The sequence below is a fragment of the Pteropus medius genome, unplaced genomic scaffold, assembly GCF_902729225.1.
Source record: "Pteropus medius unplaced genomic scaffold, Ma_sr-lr_union100, whole genome shotgun sequence".
Taxonomy (NCBI): domain Eukaryota; kingdom Metazoa; phylum Chordata; class Mammalia; order Chiroptera; family Pteropodidae; genus Pteropus; species Pteropus medius.
The window spans coordinates 2181830-2202236 of NW_024355327.1; the positions used below are offsets into that span (position 1 = coordinate 2181830).

At 36.6% G+C, this 20407-nt stretch overlaps 1 pseudogene; it reads left to right on the top strand.

Annotated features, from left to right (window-relative positions):
- Positions 1–17802: 17802 nt before the first annotated feature.
- Positions 17803–20094, top strand: LOC120599504 (kinesin-like protein KIF2C; annotated as a pseudogene).
- The last annotated feature ends 313 nt before the right edge of the window (positions 20095–20407 follow it).

Consider the following 20407-nt stretch of genomic DNA (forward strand, 5'->3'; position numbering starts at 1 on the left):
TTTAGGATTTGTGGGCCATATGGTCTCTCACAACAACAATCAATTCTACTATAACACTTGTTTCAAAAATGTGAATTTGTTCCAATGTGATTAAGGAACAATATGAGCATAACATGAATTTCACTTTTGTTTATGTGCCATTTCCTCTGTGAGAAACACTAGATGGAAGCAGAAAACTGCATCCATCCAAAACAAAACACATAACGCATACACATATATACCTCAAACATCCACCATCCACCACAAGTCACCACAGGTGTTACAAGCCACACCATCCACAACCAGGGCCACAGCTTTCCCTCAGATTTCAGATAAGTCTTCTTCTGCCACTTCACAGTAGCTCATAAGCTGTAACCCTTCTGGTAAACCAGGTCTTTTTCAAGATGAATTGCCATATTTATTGTAGCATTTATATGTTTCTTAACCATTTAACATGTGTAAAATTGGGTTGCCATTTTTATCAAGTTCCTATCCATTTTTATGTGTCACTGACCGAGTTTCCGAGTGTTGCCTCCAATGCCATTTTTCCTCTATGCCCTGTGGATTTTATTGCACAGGCTTGCATAGCGTGGTGAGTTTTAGGAACATATATCATGTTAAAGCAGAACAAACTTTCTAAACTCTGCAATTTAGGGCAACAGTGGCCATTGACAACACGTAAATGAATGAGCATAGATGTGTTCCAATAGACTTCATTTTCGACAACAGGCAGTAGGCCAGAATTAACCCATTATTCCTTACTTATTTTGCTGTATGCTATCTTTCTACCTTGTACATGATTTAGCTGCTGCATTTAGTGCCTGCATAGTGATTTATTTATTTATTTTTTTAATGTTCCTCTCTTCAGCTAGACCATAAGCTCCATGGAGGCTAGGGTTCTTTTATTCATCTCTTTTCCCCAGCACTCAGCACTGTGCCTGGCAAGCAGTGTGCTCTCAGAGAGGTCTGCTGAATAATTCATCTCAGAAGAGAGGTAATCTCTCCCAGCACATACTCCAACACCAAAGAGTAAGAGCAGTCCTCCTCATCTGCCATTCCAGCAGGAGGCTTTGACATTCGATTCTGATGTAATATTTATTGAATGAACCCTGTCTGCTCAGCATACTAGGATTAAGAAAATAATTTTATGTATTTTATGCTATTCCTCAAGAGAATCCAAAAAGATACATATGTTATCTCCATATCGTGGATGAGGAATTAAGTCTCTGAGTGGTTAAATAACTGCCCAAAGCCACACAGAGCAGATAACCTGTGGATCCAGGAAGTCATGTTGACTTCTTTTCTTCCCTTGCCACAATAAATGTGTTATGGAGATGACTTGCTAGGTTCGCCTAACAAAAAGAAATGCAGAAGGAGGAAATCTTCCTGCATAATTAGTTTCTTAAAATCTATTGATGATGCTATGGTAACCTAAACAAGAGAGTTTTGGAAACAAAATAGATAAGGTTCTGGTACCTAGAAAAAGTAGGAAGCCGGTATTCAGCTCAAAGTAACTCTAGGAGTCTTTGGTTCTTACTCAGTTGGTTCTTTGGTTCTTACTCATTGCTTTGGTTTTACAGGATGACATTGGTTTTTACTTGACCATAAGCAGTTCCTGTACTTTGTTTACAGAATGACCAAGTGTTTCAGTTTCACTTGATTTGCTTTAGCCTACTATAGCAAGAAAGCATTTGTTCAGCCTATTCTCCTTTTACATATGAAATATAAGCAACTATAATCATCTTGCTTGAACTGGCAAAATTACCTTCTGGTGTCTACAAATATAAGTCAAAGAAATCTCTGGGAAAAAAAAAAAAAACAGAATGTTTAAAACCCACCTGGCCCCCATTATTGCTATGTTCAAAGGCCTGTGATCCAGCCAACTCCCAAAGGTCTGAGATGTCAGTAGGTGTCCAAGGCAGTTCCTTATAGACCACCTCAGCCATGCCTAGCTTTTAGCAGAGCATGTCACCAACAGCCCAAGGGAGGAGGTTTTCTGCTCCTTGGTATGCTTCTGCTCTGGCTGGGTGCCTAGAGTACAATGTATACACAATCCATTTTATGAGACAGATGGAAATTGAGTTATAGCAAATAAATCATACGGCACTTCTTTTAGTGATGTCTTTCTACAGGGAATCTTCCTGTTGACTGAGTATGGCCTTACTTCTTTGATTAGGCACACAGATGTTTTGTTGATATTTAACTCCTGTGAGAAGTTTCTTACTTAAAAACTCTCTAGAGCTACCCAACATGCAGGGTTCTACGAGAAGTTTTGTGAATTGATTACTATAGCCACATTTATTCTGCAGGCCCACACACCAACACAGCCACAGATACATGACTATGTCACCAACACCACCAGCACCTGCTAACATCTCAAATCCCAATCTACCCAAATGTTTTATGTGAAGGTTGGGGCTTGTGAAAAGCAGGCGATGACTTGAACACTGTAGTTTTAGAATATCTTTTACCATTCTCTAAGAAGACATCCTAATTAAAGGCAAGAAGATACTTTCCAAAGAGGCAATAGTCTTTGGAATCAGACAGATCACGGTTAGAGGACCAGCTTTACAAATTATTGGTTGTGTGTCCATGGATAACACAACTCTGAGGCTCAAATCCAGATCTGTAAGGTTAGAATATTAACACAGCCTCATAAAGTTTTTGTAAGGAAATCTATTATCACAGTGCACTGAACACTTCGTGTGTGTGTGTGCACGCCTATGTGCATTGTCTTTTGTTTTTGTTTCTTTGGGGAGCTGAGGGCCTTGGAATTAATAAATACTTCTTCCAAGGTAGCATTCTGGATGGCTTTCGGACTGATTATACAGAGCCAAGTAAACTATACTGTTGCGTAATCGATCTATTTATTGAGCAGAAAAGATAACGGGTAAATTTAGCTATGCAATTAGTAGTATTTGAAAAACAGAATATCAAACCTAGAAAACAGACTGACACAGATTGAGCACCCATGTTGTGTTGGCCGCTTAAAATAAATAATTTTATTTAATCCTCACACCAATGAGGAAATTTGAGGTTCAAAAGATTAAGTATTTAGGCTCAGACCACTCTACTCATGAGTGACAGCCCTGTGACTCCAACAGGGCAGGTGCGTCTGGCTATATAAAGATTGGGCTTGCTTTTGCCTGGGTGCCTCTTGCCTTCTCAATGCAAATTATTTAAATTGTAGGTAGTTATACAAGAAGAGTACACATGTATAGAGACATACAGCATAGGACTAGAATTCTGAGGCAGCCCTTCATGCAGCAGAGGCAAGGCATAATAAGACAAGTGTTAGCACTGGTTAAAAATGTACATGGAGCAGACCCCATGAATAGGCATGACCAAAATTCAGAGAAGCTCTCTCGAGATTAAACAATGCTGATGTGTATACAAAAGAGAATTCCAGAGCATTTCTGAAATCAAGGAGCCAAACAGGTGGAGGCTTGGATGTGTGCCAAGCCCATTCTAGACTAGACATAAAAGACACATAGAATAGCCAATTCTTACACTTTAAAACTTTAAATAAAGAGTAGAACTTCACTGGCTGGGGTCAGTTCTTTTGATGAACCAAAAAAGAGTCAACCTTGATTTACATTCTTTTGCATCATCAAAAGGTGGCAGATCAAGATAAGGTAATAATAAGGTAATAAATTGACCACACATTGCAGTTAAAGGAGTCATCTGTGGTGGAAAGGGGGCAGCTTTCTTCCCTGAGGCGGGTCATACCATAGCTAGAAGCTTCTGCTGTGTCCCACAATTCTTAATACAAAGCTTAATGTCTCTACAATGACTTTTAAACTCCCATGATTTTCTCTAACATGAAGGGACAGCAAAATAATGTCATCATTCTTTTTCTATTTTTTGAGCTATATTGCTTCTTTTCTTGATTAGTGGCTAATTGCCTATTATTTCATCTTCGCCTAGGGAGGGAGACTACAGAGGAGAGCCCTCTGACTGCACATTAGAATCATCTGGAGATCTTTTAAAAAATAATGATTCCTGGCCCTGCAACAGACCAAATGACACAGAATCCCTGGGAGGGGTGAGTGCAGGAACCTGTATTTTTCAATAAGTTCTCCAGGGGATTCTAGTATGCAGGAGGGCAAAGATCGATGAATAGTGCCAAGCACATAGGCTTTGTCATAAGAATTGAATCAATGGTTTGAGACTTGAATTCTAGCTTTACTGCTGACTATGAGACAATAAGCAAAACACTGACCTTTCTAAGGGTCAGTTTCCTCTCTACTAAAATAAAGATATTCAGGCTGCAAGGGTCAAATAACGCAAAGTGTTCAGAAGACTTTTATAAACTATGGAAACACTAAAAAAAGAGAAATATTGCCATTACGTCTATCAGATATATTAGTTAGAATATGTTTTACAGATAAATATAATCTACAACACATTTAATTCCTATAATACTTTTTTGAGACTTTGAGTAAGACCATCTTAGGCTAGCCAACATGGATGAATAAATAAAAATAATTTGGGTCTCCTTAAACTTTTAGTGATAAGAAAATACAAAGGATCTTTCTCTAGAAGATGAACAGAGATGTTCCCTGAAGCTGATTAATCACTGATTTATCTCCAGGGTAACACTACTGTGGAGCTCATGCTCCTATGTAGAGCATTTCTCAAGTTTGTACTCCAGGAACTGAAGGGATCCCATACTTAATGCATGCTCAGAAGTGAGGGCACTTAATTATTCCTAAACAGTCATTTATCGATCCCTAGGTAGGAACAGAAAGCAGATGCTTTATTTAAATTACTTCTGATCAATTGATTTGAGAGATGCTGCAGATTTGGTGATAGTCAGGGGTTTGCATAAAATTGAGCTATATTCCTGAATAATCAGCCAAAAATCTCCTAAAGGAAGGAGGGTGGGAATCACAGATAGATTCAGGCTACAATGCTTGTCCTATTAGGAAAAGTATTGAAATGAAACACTCAATAACATTGGATTATGGTTCAGCATAAGAGGGAAAAACAAAACAAAACAAAACAAAAACGAGAAGTTTATTTCATGTCTCACTCAAATGCACTATGTGAAATCCAGACAGTAACTGTCAACATTTGGGTGGCTATGTGAAGTTTATAAAATGAGGGAATAAGAGGTCCAGAGATGACATCACAAACTCGTAAGTGCCTGCAGGAGAACTCTAGGCCTGCCAACTTGCCCATTCTAGTTGCAGTGTTATGCCACAGAATGGTAGAGACAGATATATTCATCTTTCCCTGGAGTGTTATTTATTATCAAATTTTGCACACCATCAAAAGTTACATTAATAGAGAATTGATTAAGTAAATTCTCATGCATTTCTAAAACAGAAGACAAAGGAGCCATTATGAAAAATGTTATAGAAGAATATTCTTGGCATGGCAAATGTTGAAAATATATTAGGTTTTAAAGAGCAAGCTACATTTTATATCATGCTATTTTGTAAAAAATGAAGTATGTATATCATCTGAAAAATATTGAAGTCATTTATTCATTTATTCATACCACAAATATTTATTGCCGCAGTTCTAGACAATGGGGAAATAATGGTGGAAAAAGAAAGCCCCTGTTTCATGGAACCTAGATTCTGAGGACGGAAGACAGGAATATGTCACATGAAAAGTATGCTATGGAGAGAGATAAAGTAGAGTAAAGGGAGTAGGAATTACCAGGAAAGGAACTCCCCTCCATATAAGAAAGGCCTCACTGTTAACGGAGATCTGAAAGAAGCCACAGGGAGAGCCATACTGATGATTAAGGGATGGCCTGCTTGGCAGAGAGAACAGCAAATGCCAAGGCTTTGATGGGCAGGAGAGTACTTGGTATAGTCAAGGGACAACAAAGAGTGGCAGAACAGAGCATGCAAGAGGAAGGGACAGCTGGGGTCCGAGTGAGGTTGCAAGTGCCCAGATAATGCTGGACCATGTGGCATATATATGCCATATACAATCATTTAAGGTTTTTCTGGAGTAAGATGGGCAGGCATCCATGGGAAGGTTTTGAACAAATATGTGATGGGATCTGTTTTAAGATTAAAAGAATGATTCTGGATGCTGTGTTGAGAAGGTACTGGAAAGAGGTAAAAGCAGGAGAGCAGTTAGGAGGTTATTGCAATTATCCTGTTCAGTGATGACTGTGCTTGGACTAGGATGGCAGCAGCACAGGGGCGGAGAAGGGTCGGATTCTGGGAGTATTTTGCAGCCGAAGCTGACATGGTTTGCTGAAGGATGTCGAGTGTGAGAGAGACGAGTCAAGGACTCCAAGGTTTGGTTTATGGTGTCACATGGTCCTAATGAGGCTAGTAGAAAAAAAAAACTGATCATTAGAGGTGATGACCGAGGTGGCGTGGTGGAGGAAAAACCCTGACCGAAGAAGACTGAAGAGAGGATGGGAAGAAAGGAACTGAAGATGGTGAGTGTAGACAACACTTAAGGAGTTTTTCTACGTAAAAATGGGGTGGTACGAGATGTGGGCCTGAGCAAGTGTGATTGGTTTTAGCTAGCAGGAGTTTGAGTAAATTTACTCTCTCTTACCCCACAATTTGTGCATTATTGATATTTTCTAAGTTTTCTGAATGATCCTATATTTATAAGTAGAAAAATAAAGTAGTTTTAGAGAAAATACCAGGTTCTATAAACATGATTTCCCAACTTATAGGAGATAAGATATACAAAAAAGAAACCTAGCTCAGAACCAAAAACAGGAAAAGAAGAGAAAGAGAAGGAAGCATAGCCCTTCAGTGAATCATATCTACACTAACATTTATGCAAATTAAAAATACACATTAGAAAATAACATTATATCTTTGTGTGTAAAGCAATCATCATCATCATCATCATCATCATCATCATCATCATATGGATGGATTTACCTCAAATCCACAATTGTGGTTATTTTAGAATGATGAGTAAAAGTGACGGAGCAAAAAAGAACTTCAATTATATTTCTATTTATTTTTGGTTAAAAATCAAAGACTTGAAGCAAATATGAAAAAGAAATGTTCAAAGTAATGATTTCCTATGGTAAACAGTGTTTGTCATATTATTATTTTCTGTGCTTTAAAAAAATCTCACCAAACATACACCAAAGAATCATGCCTACTCCTCTCCTACCATGCCCTTTTCCCATTCCATCTCTTCCTAACCTCCCTTGATTTCTGGTAGGATTTACTTATAACAAAATAATATGATAGCATCAAAGCAATTCATTAAATTAAGATTTAAAAAACAGGTTTTTAGCATTATTCTCTTGTTCATTCATTTAGTAAATATTAATTGTGTACTCATTATACACAAACAAGATATTTTCATTGTAATTACATCATAATCATCAGGTTAAATAATTTCTATTAAGAGGCTTAAAGTTGAGGACATAAAAGGAAAAAAAAAAAGAGTGAGTAAGCTCACCAATAGGAGTTTCAATTCTGCATAGCATATAAATGTTCATGAGATTATGATTTATAAGTCTTATGTAGATAATAAGTTAGAGTATGTATTTGTCGTTAAATCCAAGGGGAAAAGGAAAAATTGTGTATACCTTGCTGAATTTTTTTTAAGATTTCTCTCTTCTATTACAGAAGTAATTGTTTTGTTTCACAAAGAGAACATAAAATTCCTTCTAGTGTGAATGACAGCAGTAGCCTTTATGAAAAGGGAAAAGGAAAAGATGATTAGTGGAAATGTAAAAATGTTAAACTTGTCATTTTTTCAAAACAAAAATTAGAAGCCCATGAATTTCAGCAGGACTAGAATAGGGGTGTGTATATTCCACCATTCCCAGAATTTCTAATCAGCTTCACTGACTCCTCTGCAGACCAGAATTTTCCCAGAAGAAAGCAGAAAAGGCTGTGGCCAATATTTTCAGAATAGCGTGGAGCTCAGCCAACAAGAGAATTTTAGTCCAGAAGAAGCTTCTGAAATCACATTCTACAACCTTTACTAACAGAGGAGAAAACCAAGGTAACAATAGATTTGTTAGGGTCAGACTACAAAGAGAGCCACAGCCAGGACTGGGAGCCTATCCCTTCCCCAGACTATGAATATATTTAAATTTTATCTGTTCAGGGGTGATTATGTAACGCAATAGCCGAACTGTTTAGCATAATTTAAACCAGATTTCTCATATGCATATTTATAGTCTCTCATTCACTTATCACCCTACCATCACTCTCACTTTATATCCCTCTTGCTCTTTCCTTTCTAAACAATTATCTTTTCATTAAGTATACAGTCACAGACTACTGAAAAAGCAGTCTTGTAAAGTAGTCCCCTAAGGAGCTTTATTGTGTTTCATAAAGATAAAAGAGTTAAAACCTAAATGATGTAAGATTAACCTGAAAGAATATTCTCAATGAAAAATGCTTCCTATGTTGCCTGATATTTCTGCCATCGAAGTCAGAGTTAAGGCAGAGTTGCTCAAATGAATTCTCTGTAAGAAATTATCATTGTTTTTTCAATTCAAAAATAATCTTAAAAAAAAAAAAGTATATTCTGAATCTCCTGGATTACCATTACCTAGACAAATAGTGCTATGCAAATTCAGATCCAGTATTTTTATTGGGACCCAGTATTAATACTGTCATTGTCTTGGGGAAGTGGGAAAAGAACAGAAGCAAAATTTACAAGTATTCAAGATAGTAAAAGCCAAATTATGTCAGAGAATCCTCTATGAAAAAAATTTGAAAGGTAAAAAAAATAATTGAGTCATCATACAATACATAGTATAAGCATGTTAAACTCAGAGGAAATGGAGCCCCAATGGTCAGCACCTTACTCAAATTTTCTCAGCAATTCCATTTTCAGTGAAGCCACATCATCTGTCACATTAGTGTACTTAACTTGAACTTTATTTGCTCTATGGATGTTTTTATTTAATTTGGAATTTAGTTTTATCTCTGTATAAGAGCTATAAAGATGAGGCATTTATAAGCAATATAATGTTTATACGCATTTATGTAAAAATTTAATAAACATAAGTTTATCAACACAGGGGGAGTCTATAAAATTTTAATCCTTTGAAAAGGGGTCTATGTTGCTTAGTTTTAAGAAAGACTGAGTTAAAGAAGTATCTACACTGAATATTACTTGTAGCAGGGTGAATAATGGCCACCCAAAGATATTCTCATTCCAGTGAATATGTGAACTACAGCAAAAAGGACTTTGCATATATGGTTAAATCAGGGATATTATCCCAAATTATCTAGGTGGTCCTATATAATCCTTAAATTTTTTTAGCGGTGGAAATGGCAGATTAGAGTGAGCATTAAAAGATGTAAGGATGGAAGCAAGAGGTTGGAGTAACACAAAGAAGGGTCACAAGCCAAGGAATGCCGGCAGCTTCTAGAAGCTAAAAAGGGAAGAAAACAGATATTTTCCTGAAGCCTCCAGGAGGATCACAGCCCTGCCAACACCTTGATTTAGGATTTCTGACCTCTAGAACTCTGAGAATAAATCTGTATTGTTTCAAACCATTAAATTTGTGGTAATTTGTTACAGCAGCAATAGGAAACTATTATGCAACTTTTGTATAGAATGATCTTAAGATCAATGCATGACACTGTATTTTCCAGGAAGCAAATCCACTGCTCTTTGTGATTACCAAATAGGCAAGTCAGATTTCGATGGAGGGAAGAGGAGGGAAATGTAGAAGTGTAGACAAGGCCGGGTAGGGTGCCCAGCTGGAAGGCTCTTTGTTGGGAATGGAACAGTGCACAAGTACTGGGTTTCATATTAGCAAGTGGGAATTGGCAGAGAAGGAAAGAAAGTTTGGAGCTGTATAATAGTCATTCAAAGGAGAATGGAACTGGACAGGGGATAACAGTCCTGGAGACTCTGACCACATGGCCACTTTTACAGTTTCACTTAGGCCTGACCCTTGCCCCTGAATTTTTAAATTTGCTCTCAAATTGTTTTTTTTCAGCATTTATGTTTCCAGGGACTCTGAGGCTCCACAAAGAGCTACCCTAGCAGAGAAAGCAGTTTCTGAAAGCACTTGAGTCAAGGCAAATCAGAGTTCACTGCTACCGAAGCTGACCCAGGCTCTAAGGCGGGCTCACAGGCATGGAGGAGCCCAACAGGAGGAAGCCCTTCTCTTCTTGGTCCTGACTGAGGGACTGGGGAAGCAAATAGGGTCAAGGGCCAAACACAGTCTAGAATAATTATGCCAAAAGCAGTAGAAACTAAATATCAAACATCACTATTTTGTTATTTTATCCTGTAAGGAACTAGGAGAAGCAATTATTCCCTAAGGGTCTTGAATAATATAAGCAAAATCCAAACATGGGGTCATAGTGGCTGACAGGGAGGACACCAGCAATAGAGGAAAGAGGATTTACCAAGTATAAACTAAATGGTGTCTAGTAAGAAGTAATGATGTATCTTGTTGTCCCTGAATTCTCTTGTCCAACCTGCTGTCATTTTCTGCTTTCTGAGCCTCCCCTTTTCTTGAGTCACCCTACTCTGGAAGGCAGGATTAAGCTGTCTTCTAAGTCTCAATTATCAGTCTAATTCTCTTAAGTTTATTCTCTTCCTGAGCACAACTAGACCAGATTCACACCTGTGAACACTGTACAGAGAAGTACATCACAGCTATTGGTTTAAATGAAAATAGTTAATTTTGTTCTGTGTTGTCATTCAATACTTTCTCATTGTACCTCATATTGGTATTAGAAAAAGAACCCGTTACAAGACCCTGAAGTACCATTTTATTATGACTGTCTCTTAATACTCTAAGAATAATTTATTATCTAAAGAGGTATAGATTCCAATTCTGTTCTAGAGATTAAAGTCATCTCGTATCAAGAGCCTATTTTAAGTAATGGAAAATCTAGTGATACTACTACCATCCTCTCACAACGTAGAATATTTAGAATATAATTGCTGCATAGGGAATCCTGAATCCATTCTAAAGATGCTTTATGCCCTTTAAAATATGATCATATTCTTTAAAAAGTATTTAAAGTTGTTAGTGATTACTATCACCTTTACCACAATTCATTTTCTTATTTCAAATGCAAATTCCTTAAATTTTATTTACCTCAGAATCTATGATAAATTTAAATTCAACTACAGTAAGGTTTATACCATAATATCTAAGAAAAAAGGGCATGTAAAGAAGATGGTAACATTATCTGTAAAATATTTAGGAGACATTTTCCTATAGAGTGTTGGCATTCATTTGGATGATACTAATTACAAAATATGTCTCATCCTCTTGAAGAAATAAATCCAGTCTCATAAAACCATAGAACATTCAAATTGGAAGGGATTGAGAGTTATTTACTGCAATCATTTAGACATGAGTAAGTCTCCTCCACAATAATTCCAACTAATGATCACCCAGACCTTTCTTGAACACTTCTACAGAAATGGAATGCATTCTAATCTTTGGTACCTATTTTGCCTTATTCTGAGACAATAGTCTACCTTGGTATTCCATTCTTTCACCCTTGGGTCATACTTCTGCCATCTGTAGCATGCATAATGCTTTCCCCAAACCAGTACTCCCCAGAGTTATCTCTTTCGACCTTTACATAGAAAGTCTAGTTTTGAATCCCTCAAAGTAGTGCATTTTGAAAATGGATGGTAGAAGAGCATAGGAAGGAGACCCATGAGACTGGGGAGAGATGGTCAGCCTGTCGCCCTGACAGTGGAAACAGCATCGAGATTCAAGCACATTATGGAAGCCAAGGGCAGCAGTTTGGCAGGTGCCTCAGCTCTTGAATGAGCAGTTCACCACCACTGTTACACTACACTCTTGTAATGAAACAAAAGACAATTACCCACCTTAAAAGTTGGGTGTTTGGTTTCACACCTTCTCATTTGGGCTTTCTTTGGTTGGCTATCCATAAGGACCGATTGAAAAAAAAAAATGAACTTAACAGAGATTTCAATTACTGTTAATGTTGCCTAAGTGTTTTCACTGTCACAGTCTAGGGCTTCAACTTTTTAATAAGTTTCCGGTAATTATTACAAGTTTTTGGTCTAATTCCAGCTGAGGATTTAATGGGATTCATTCTGACAAGATATAGGATATTGTCCCAATAGATGTTCATTTGGAAATGGGCCACTTGCAATTTTGAGTGTGCCGAGCTGTGCAAGATTAAAAGCACTGGCAGTATAATTTCCACCTTGTGTCCCAGGCTCTGTGGATTTGTAGCTCATCCAGGCTGTCCATCTGGGGAGCAAACAGCATGTACTCCTTGATGAGAAACTCTGCCCAACCAACCAGCTGTGAAAAAAATAGATTACTCTTGTCATTTTTTTCTCCTAGGTAATTTGCTGGGAGTAAAAATATAATTTCATAGAAGGTGTATAGTTAAAAGCAAATCCTAGGGATGCATCTGATTTATATTTAAAACTTCACTACACTTTTATTTGTTAAATTTAATTTTCAACAATATCCCGGCTGTTAAAATATTTCCTAATTCACAGAAGATGGAAAGGTTGGTTTCTGGTATTTCTGTACTGAAGAAGCATAGGAAAAGGAGTATAGAGCAGAAAGAACATAGAAGGACTCAGCTGGCAGGCTGAGCTGAGCACAGAGAAATGCACTGTTGCTCTTCCTATGGGTAAAGAAGATACTATGATGGAATTAAATAGCATAACTGTTGGGAAAATAGATCTTCCTATTGCCCCCCAAGAAGCTAAAATGGTAAATGCATCTTTTTAAGCCTCTGACATATAACTTCATCCTTGCGATAATTCAGAAGATCATACTAGATAGATAATCAGGGTAATTCTAGATCAATTGAGCTGTAGAGTTGAGAGAGGGATTGTTAATAACAGTCTGAATTGTGATGTAATATGTAACATCTAGAAATGTAATATGTTCACTATGCTACATGTTTTCAGCCAAAGGGAATAGAAGGATATGTGCCAAGAAAAATTAAACTATTCAGTTTGTACCCACTGGAGAATTAATGATATAATTCGAAACTAAAGAATTTGCAATGATACTTCTGCACAGAGTTACAAAATATATAGACATAAGTGAGTGTTTCACAGTTACTTGCTATTTGAAATTTAAGCTTCACACTGTTGTGCCTCATAAAATCTATTGTCTTGATCTCGAAGTTACTAAAAAAAACTAACTCTAAATAGATGTTAGCATTTTAAAAACTTGATAAATTCAGATTACATATTATCTTACTGATTTTGAGATCAGCTATAACTGATTATACATTAGCACATATATATATACACACACACAAAACAAAGGACTTGTATTCAGATTTTTTTTCATACAATTTAATAAAAGAAGGATTCATACAATTAAATAAAGGAAAGATTCTTACAATTTAATAAAAGGAAGCCAAACAAACCAATAAAAATAATAATACAAGATTTAAACAGAACCTCCACAAACGAAGATAAACAATGAACACATGAGGAGGAGGTCATTATCACAAGTTATCAGGGCAATGCAAATTAAAACTATAATAAGATTCCACTTCATATGCATTGGATTAAATAAAATTTAAAAGTCTAACAGTATCAAGTGTTGAAGATATGAAGCAACAGGAACTCTCCAACATTGCTGTTGGGAATGCGAAATGATTCAATTGCTTTGGAAAATAGTTTGACACTTTCTTATGAAGTTTAAGATTTCTTTACTATATGACTCAGATATCCTACTTCTAAATATTTATCCAAGAAAAATAAAAACAATTGTCTACATAAAGACTTGTATATGGAACTTCACAATAACATTATTCATAAATCAAAAACTGGAAATAACCCACATGTCTATGACCAGGCAAATGACTAATTAAACTGAGGTGTATTCATAATAGAATATTACTCAGCAACAAAAAAGAACCAAACTACTGACGCACACAACGATATGAATGAATCTCAAAAATATTATGCTAAGCAAAAAAGAAGCCAGACACCAAAGGTTACTGTATGATTCCATTTACATGAAAGTCTAGAAAAGACAAATCTAACCTAATTACTGTAGTGACAGGAAACACACACATACACACACACACACACACACACACACGGTTGCCTGAGGCCAGAGGTGGGAGCAGGTTGACTGAAGGCACAAGGATGTTTTCTGGGTAACGAAAATTGTCTGTATCTTGATAATGGCAGTATTTATACAGATATATAAATGTGTTAAAACTCATCAGTGTACATTTCACTGTATATAAATGTATACTTCAATAAATGTGATTAAATAAAATTTTTAAGAAACAATCACCAATAGCTTTCCAATTTACTTAAAGTCTTTTAAATGATTTTCAAACTTCTCTCTGGCTTCATAGTCTTCCTTTCACCTCCTATAATAAATCCACCAATTAACCTTCTTGATGTGTAGCTTGACACACATCAAGACACACATGTGAGACACACTAAAATATTATGCAATGGCCATTCCTCCTGCCTAGAAAACTATTCTCTCAGATATTCACTTGACTTACTTTCTCACCTCTTTCAATTCTCTTCTTATATGTCTTTTTCAGTAGGACCCATTCTGTACACCTTATTTAAAATCATAATATTCCTAACATTGCCCATAATCTTATTCTGTTTTATTTTTCTTCATATCCTTTATCACCTTCTAATATACTTAATATTTTACTGATTTATTATATTTACTATCTTTAACGTCCCAACTACAATGTAAGTGTTATGAGTTTGGAATCTCATCTGTCTTGTTCATTGTTGAATCCCCAGCACATTGACACATAGGAAGCACTTAACTTATGTTTGCTGAATAAATGAATAAATAAAGGATGAAAGAAATAAAATCAGCTATATAGTCATAATACTAAATATAACAAAACTGAATTCTCACATTAACAAAGATAGACTGTCATATTAGGGTATTAAAAAAATCCAACTACATTCACTCAAATCAAAGTTGGCAATCACTTTATATTAGACCAATGCAAACAAAAGCAAAAGCAGCACCAGCAATAATAATATTAATAATGGGACTAATCTAATCTAGAAAATAAAATGAAGTTATCAAAAGTACAATTTACTAAGAGACTCTAACAGTCATAAACCTAGAGGTATCACAAATACAAAACATCTAAAATAAAAAGCAAAAATGTAGTAATTGAAGCAGAGCTTGAGAAACAAAAATAATAGTGGAAACCTTTTGAGAACTGAACAGATCTGGTAGAAAAAAGATAAGCATAAAAATAGAAGGATTGAACGAAACAATAAATAAAATTGACTATGTACTATTTCATAAAGAAACATTGTCATTTCACTAAAAAGTAAACCCCATAAAGCAAGGTATATATCTGTACTGTTCACTATTATATCACCAGCACCTAGAAAAGAGCCTGGCATGGAGTTGAGTTCAATAAATATTTACTGAATGAATATTTGCTTTCACAAAATTTGACTCTGTCCTATATTACCTATAGGACCCTTGGGTCAAACAAGAAATCAAAAGTAAGATTAAAAATTATCTAGAAAACAATGAAAAGGAGATCATTTTATAGCCAAAATCCAGCAAAAGGTATACAAACAGCATTAAATGCCTTCATTTGAAGCTCTAAAATCATGTTAAAGGAAAATATAAATTATCAAAACTACCCCAAGATGATGTAAAATTAAAATTATGTTATGAGTTTGGAATTTCATCTGTCTTGTTCATTGTTGAATCTTATAAAAGAGATAAAATTTAGGATTAAAAAAGATATTGAAAAAAAAAGATATTGAAAAAGTTACCAGGACTAGATAAGATTACAGCTAAGTCCAGCTAAGTATAGAAGAGTTTATTTCAGTGTGACATAAACTACTACAGTCATAGTGTAAAAAATATTTCTCACAAAAATATTTCCTCAATTAATATTATAAAGTAATTGAGCAAGTTCTAGGTAGAAAACATAATAGAAAACTATAGACCAATATAATTCATGAGTAACACCGAAAAATTTGAAAGAATATATTAGCAATTGAATCTAACAATAAACAAAAGGATAATAATATCATGTGATCAATTAAGGTATATTCTAGGAATGTAAGCATGACTTAATATCAGGAAATCTATAATTATTATTATTGCACAATTAAATTTAAAAAACACATGACATATCAATATTTGCTAAAAGGGCCTCAGATAAAATTAAGCAGTCATGATTAATATAAAAGCTAAATAAAAATAGGATAGACACCAATAATTTAAATATAATAAAGATTATTTACCAATGACTGAAAAATATTAAATTATGAAATACTGAATTCATTTAAATTAAAGTCAGGGGCTAGACTGAAGTTACTGTTATCATCTTTAGTATTTAATAGTACTTGGTTTGAAAAAATACAATACCACAGAAAATAAAATAATAGGTATAAATATTGGAAAAAATAACATCTTTTTTTTTGGCTATAGGATTGCATGCTTTGAAAACACAAAAGACTACTAAAATTCATGGAAGTATTTAGCAAAGAGCTTGATACCATATAAACATACAGAAGTCAATCTCTCTGAATGAATGAAAAGAAGTGTGATTTTCTAGATTGGAAAGTCTTAAAAATCACCAAGAGTCCAAAAATATAATATATAAATTTAATGAAATTAAAACTGGAGAGGTTTTTAAAAATTATATCAATGTTAAGATAAGTTTAGACCTAAGGAAAAAATTCAAGAGGAACTAAGAAAAATATAAAGCAAAAAATAAGAAGAAAAAAAAACCAAAAGGAACTAAGAAAAATATGAAGAGCTGATATGTCTTACCAGATAATAGAACTTCCTTCAATTAAACTGTAATCAAAATAATATCACAATGGCACTGAAATATTCACTGGGAGATTGATGTAATAAATAGAGAATCCATAACCAGATCTCTCTAAATATGAGGACTAAATTATATATCAGAAATTTTACTTCAATGCAGCTAGGAAAAGAGAGATTATTTAGATGATGCAGACCAAATTGGCTATTCATCAGAAAGAAAATATAGGTGGACCTCTTTCTCTCGCAACTTAAACAAAAATAAATCTCAGATAAAAACTAAAATATAAAAGAAAATAAATCTAGGAGACTACATGTGTAATCTAGAGGGTCTGGAAGATCCTTGTAACAAAGACAAAAAACCTAGAGATGATAAAAGAATAGATGAACCCATATTATAGATAATTGTTAAACATTTGAATGGAAAACGATACTATAAACAAAGGCCACAAAATATATAAATTTGAAGACATATTTGCAATAGAAATGAGGGTGGAGGGTTAGTATCTGTAATACATTAATATCTTTTTTAAATTAATAAATATCCCATGAGAGAAAATGGGCAAGGAATATGGAAAGAGAGTTTATGAGGAACAAATCCAAATTGCCACAAACATATAAAAGATACTGAACCTCATTAAAAGTAAGGGAAAAACAATAACCAATAAAGCATTATTTTCTAACCAGTAAAAATGGCAAAAATTAAAGAATGATAATATCCATTGCTTGTGGGGATAAAAGGAAAATGGATATATTTCTACACTGCTGATGAAAATATTAATTAGTATAGCCTTTGGGAAAACAATTCTGGCAGTATTTATCAAAACTAAAATACCTATAGTTTTTGCCCTAGAAATCTTATACCTCAGAATCTCCCCTAATAAAAGCACTAATACACAGAAATGTATTTATATTTGTAACACCACCGTTTGAGGTAGAAAAATACTATAAAGTAAATGGTTCCTTTTAATCACAAGAAGTTAAACTGTCAAGTCATACTATGGACTATTATGTCTCTATTAGAAAGAATGAATTCACATGGCATTAAGACTTCCTAGCGTTAGCAGAGTTGTAGTTTCTTGCCGTTTTCCTTTTTTTTTTTTGGCGCACCTGCCAACTGCCCAATGGACTCATTGCTTCAGGCCTGCTTATTTCCCAGTCTGGCCACTGAGATGAAATGCAGTAATGGCTTAATTCACCGTGCCAAAGCAAGGACTGTGATCTTGGAGAAAGCCCGTGCTTCAGTGAAATGTACAGAAGGAGGTGCCACAAAGGGCAAAGAGATCGATTTTGATGGTATGGCCGCCATAAACCCAAAACTCTCAGAGTTTCTTCCCTTACACGCTTACAATCTGCCCCTGCAGGAGAATGTAACCTCTCAGAAACAAAAACGCAGATCAGTCAACTTCAAAATTTCCTCTCCAAAGGAAGGTTTCCGACGCCGCTCCGCCCGCACTTCCACTGTCTCAGAGAAATATCACCGCACAAGAGAATGATATGGAGGTGGAGCGGCCTGCGTCTGCAAATTCCTGCAAGTGGTTTTCAGTTCCCACCGGCCCCACTATGGCAACGGCTGAAATGTCATTGATGATGGTCAGCGAGCAGGTGGAAGAGCAAGTCCATTCTATTCAAGGCATCTCTTCTGCAAACCCTGTGAATTCAGTGGGGAGGAAATAGTGTATTGTGAAGGAAATGGGGAAAAAAAAGAATGAGGAGGAGGAGGGGAGGGAAGAAAAAAAAAGGAGGAGCAGGAAGGAGTGGAAGGATCTGGGAAGCAAAAAAAAAGGTCGGGGAGGGAAAAAAAAAGCGTGGGGGGGGCGGGAGGAAAAAAAAAAGAAGGATGAAAAAAAAAAAGCAAGGCAGCAGCAGCAGCAGAGAATAGAAGAGGAACCAGAACCTGAAAAAAAAAAAACGAGAACAAAGCCGAGTCCAGAGCATGACAACATAGTTTCTCTTCGCCCAAACTGGGAATTTGCCCAGATGATTAAAGAATTTCTGGCTACTTTGGATTGTCATCTACCCACTATGACTGATCCTATGGAAGAGCACAGGATATGCATTTGTGTTAGGAAATGCCCACTAAACAAACAAGAATTGACCAAGAAAAAAATTGATGTGATTTCCTTCCAAGCAAGTGTCTCCTCTTTGTCCATGAGCTCAAGTTAAAGTGGATTTAACACAGTATCTGGAGAACCAGGTATTCTGCTTCGACTTCGCATTTGATGAACCGGCTTCAAATGAAGTTGTCTGTGGGTTTAGAGCAAGGCCACTGGTTCACACAATTTTCCAGGGTGGAAAAGTGATCTGTTTTGCATATGGTCAGACAGCAGGTGGCAAGACTCATACTGTGGGTGGAAACCTCTCTGGAAAAGCCCAGAATGCCTCCAAAGGGATCTTTGTGATGGCCTCTTGAGATATCTGCCTCCTGAAGAATCAGCCTTGCTACTGGAACCTGGGCCTGGAAGTCTATGTTACATTCTTAGAGATTTAAAATGGGAAGCTGTTCAAACAGCTCCCTACACGAAGGCCAAACTGGGTATGCTGGAGAATAGCAAGCAGTAGGTGCAGGAGGTGGGGCTGCAGGTTAACTGTGTTGATGATGTCATCAAGATGATCAACATAGGCAGTGCCTGCAGCACCTCCAGGCAGACATTTGCCAACTCCAACTCTTCCAGCTACCACGCCTGCTTCCAGATTCTTCTTCTAGCCAAAAGGAGAGTGTATGGCAAGTTCTCTTGGGTGGATCGTGCAGGAAATGAGCGAAGTGCGGACACTTCCAGTGCTGACTGGCAGATCCACAGAAATTAAGTTTCCTGGCTCTGAAGGAGGGCATCTGGGACAGAACAAGGCTCATAGCCTATTCAGCAAGATCAACCTAACACCTGCACTATGGGATTCCTTTATCAGGGAGAACTCAGAGACTTGCATAATAGCCATGATCTCACCTTGATCTTCACTGTGAATATACTTTAAACACACTAAGATATGCAGACAGGGTCAAGGAACTGAGCTCCTACAGTGGGCCCTGTAGGGAGCAGCCAGTTCAAATGGAAACAGAAGAGATGGAAGTCAGCTCTAGCAGGACCCTGACCGCAAGCAATTTCTCCAAAGAGGAGGAATTGTCTTTCCAGATTTCCAACTTTAATGAAGCCATGACTCAGATCAGGGAGCTGGAAGGGAGGGCCATGGAAGAGCTCAAGAGGATTATCAGCAACAGGCAGGCTGGCTGGAGCTCTCTGAGATGACCGAGCTGCCAGATTACAACCTGGAGATCTTTGTGAACAAGGCAGAGTCTGCCCTGGTCCAGCAAGCCAAGCACTTCTCAGCTATAAGATGTCATTGAGGCCTTGCGCCTGGCCATGCAGCTAGAAGAGCGGGCCAGCAAACAAATAAGCTGTAAGAAAAAGCCCCAGTGAGACTGCAAATAAAGATGTTTGGTTTCACAACCAGACTTTTCACCACCCCATTCCTCCCCAGTGAACTTTGGGTACCTTGTGGGTCTAGTCAGGGTCCAAGTTAGGACAGGTTTTGGTAAAGGCCATGTATGGGCACGCCAGGGCCAAGGAAGCTGGGGAGAGAATCAGTGACATGGGATGCTACTTTCCTTTTCCTCGATTGTAGACCTAAGGGGAGCAAGGATGGAAGGAGGGAGCTTTTAGTTATCCTGTGTTGCCCTTCTGTCCAAGTGAGGAAGGCTCGCTGGCGTAGTTTCTCTTGGTCGGCATTCTG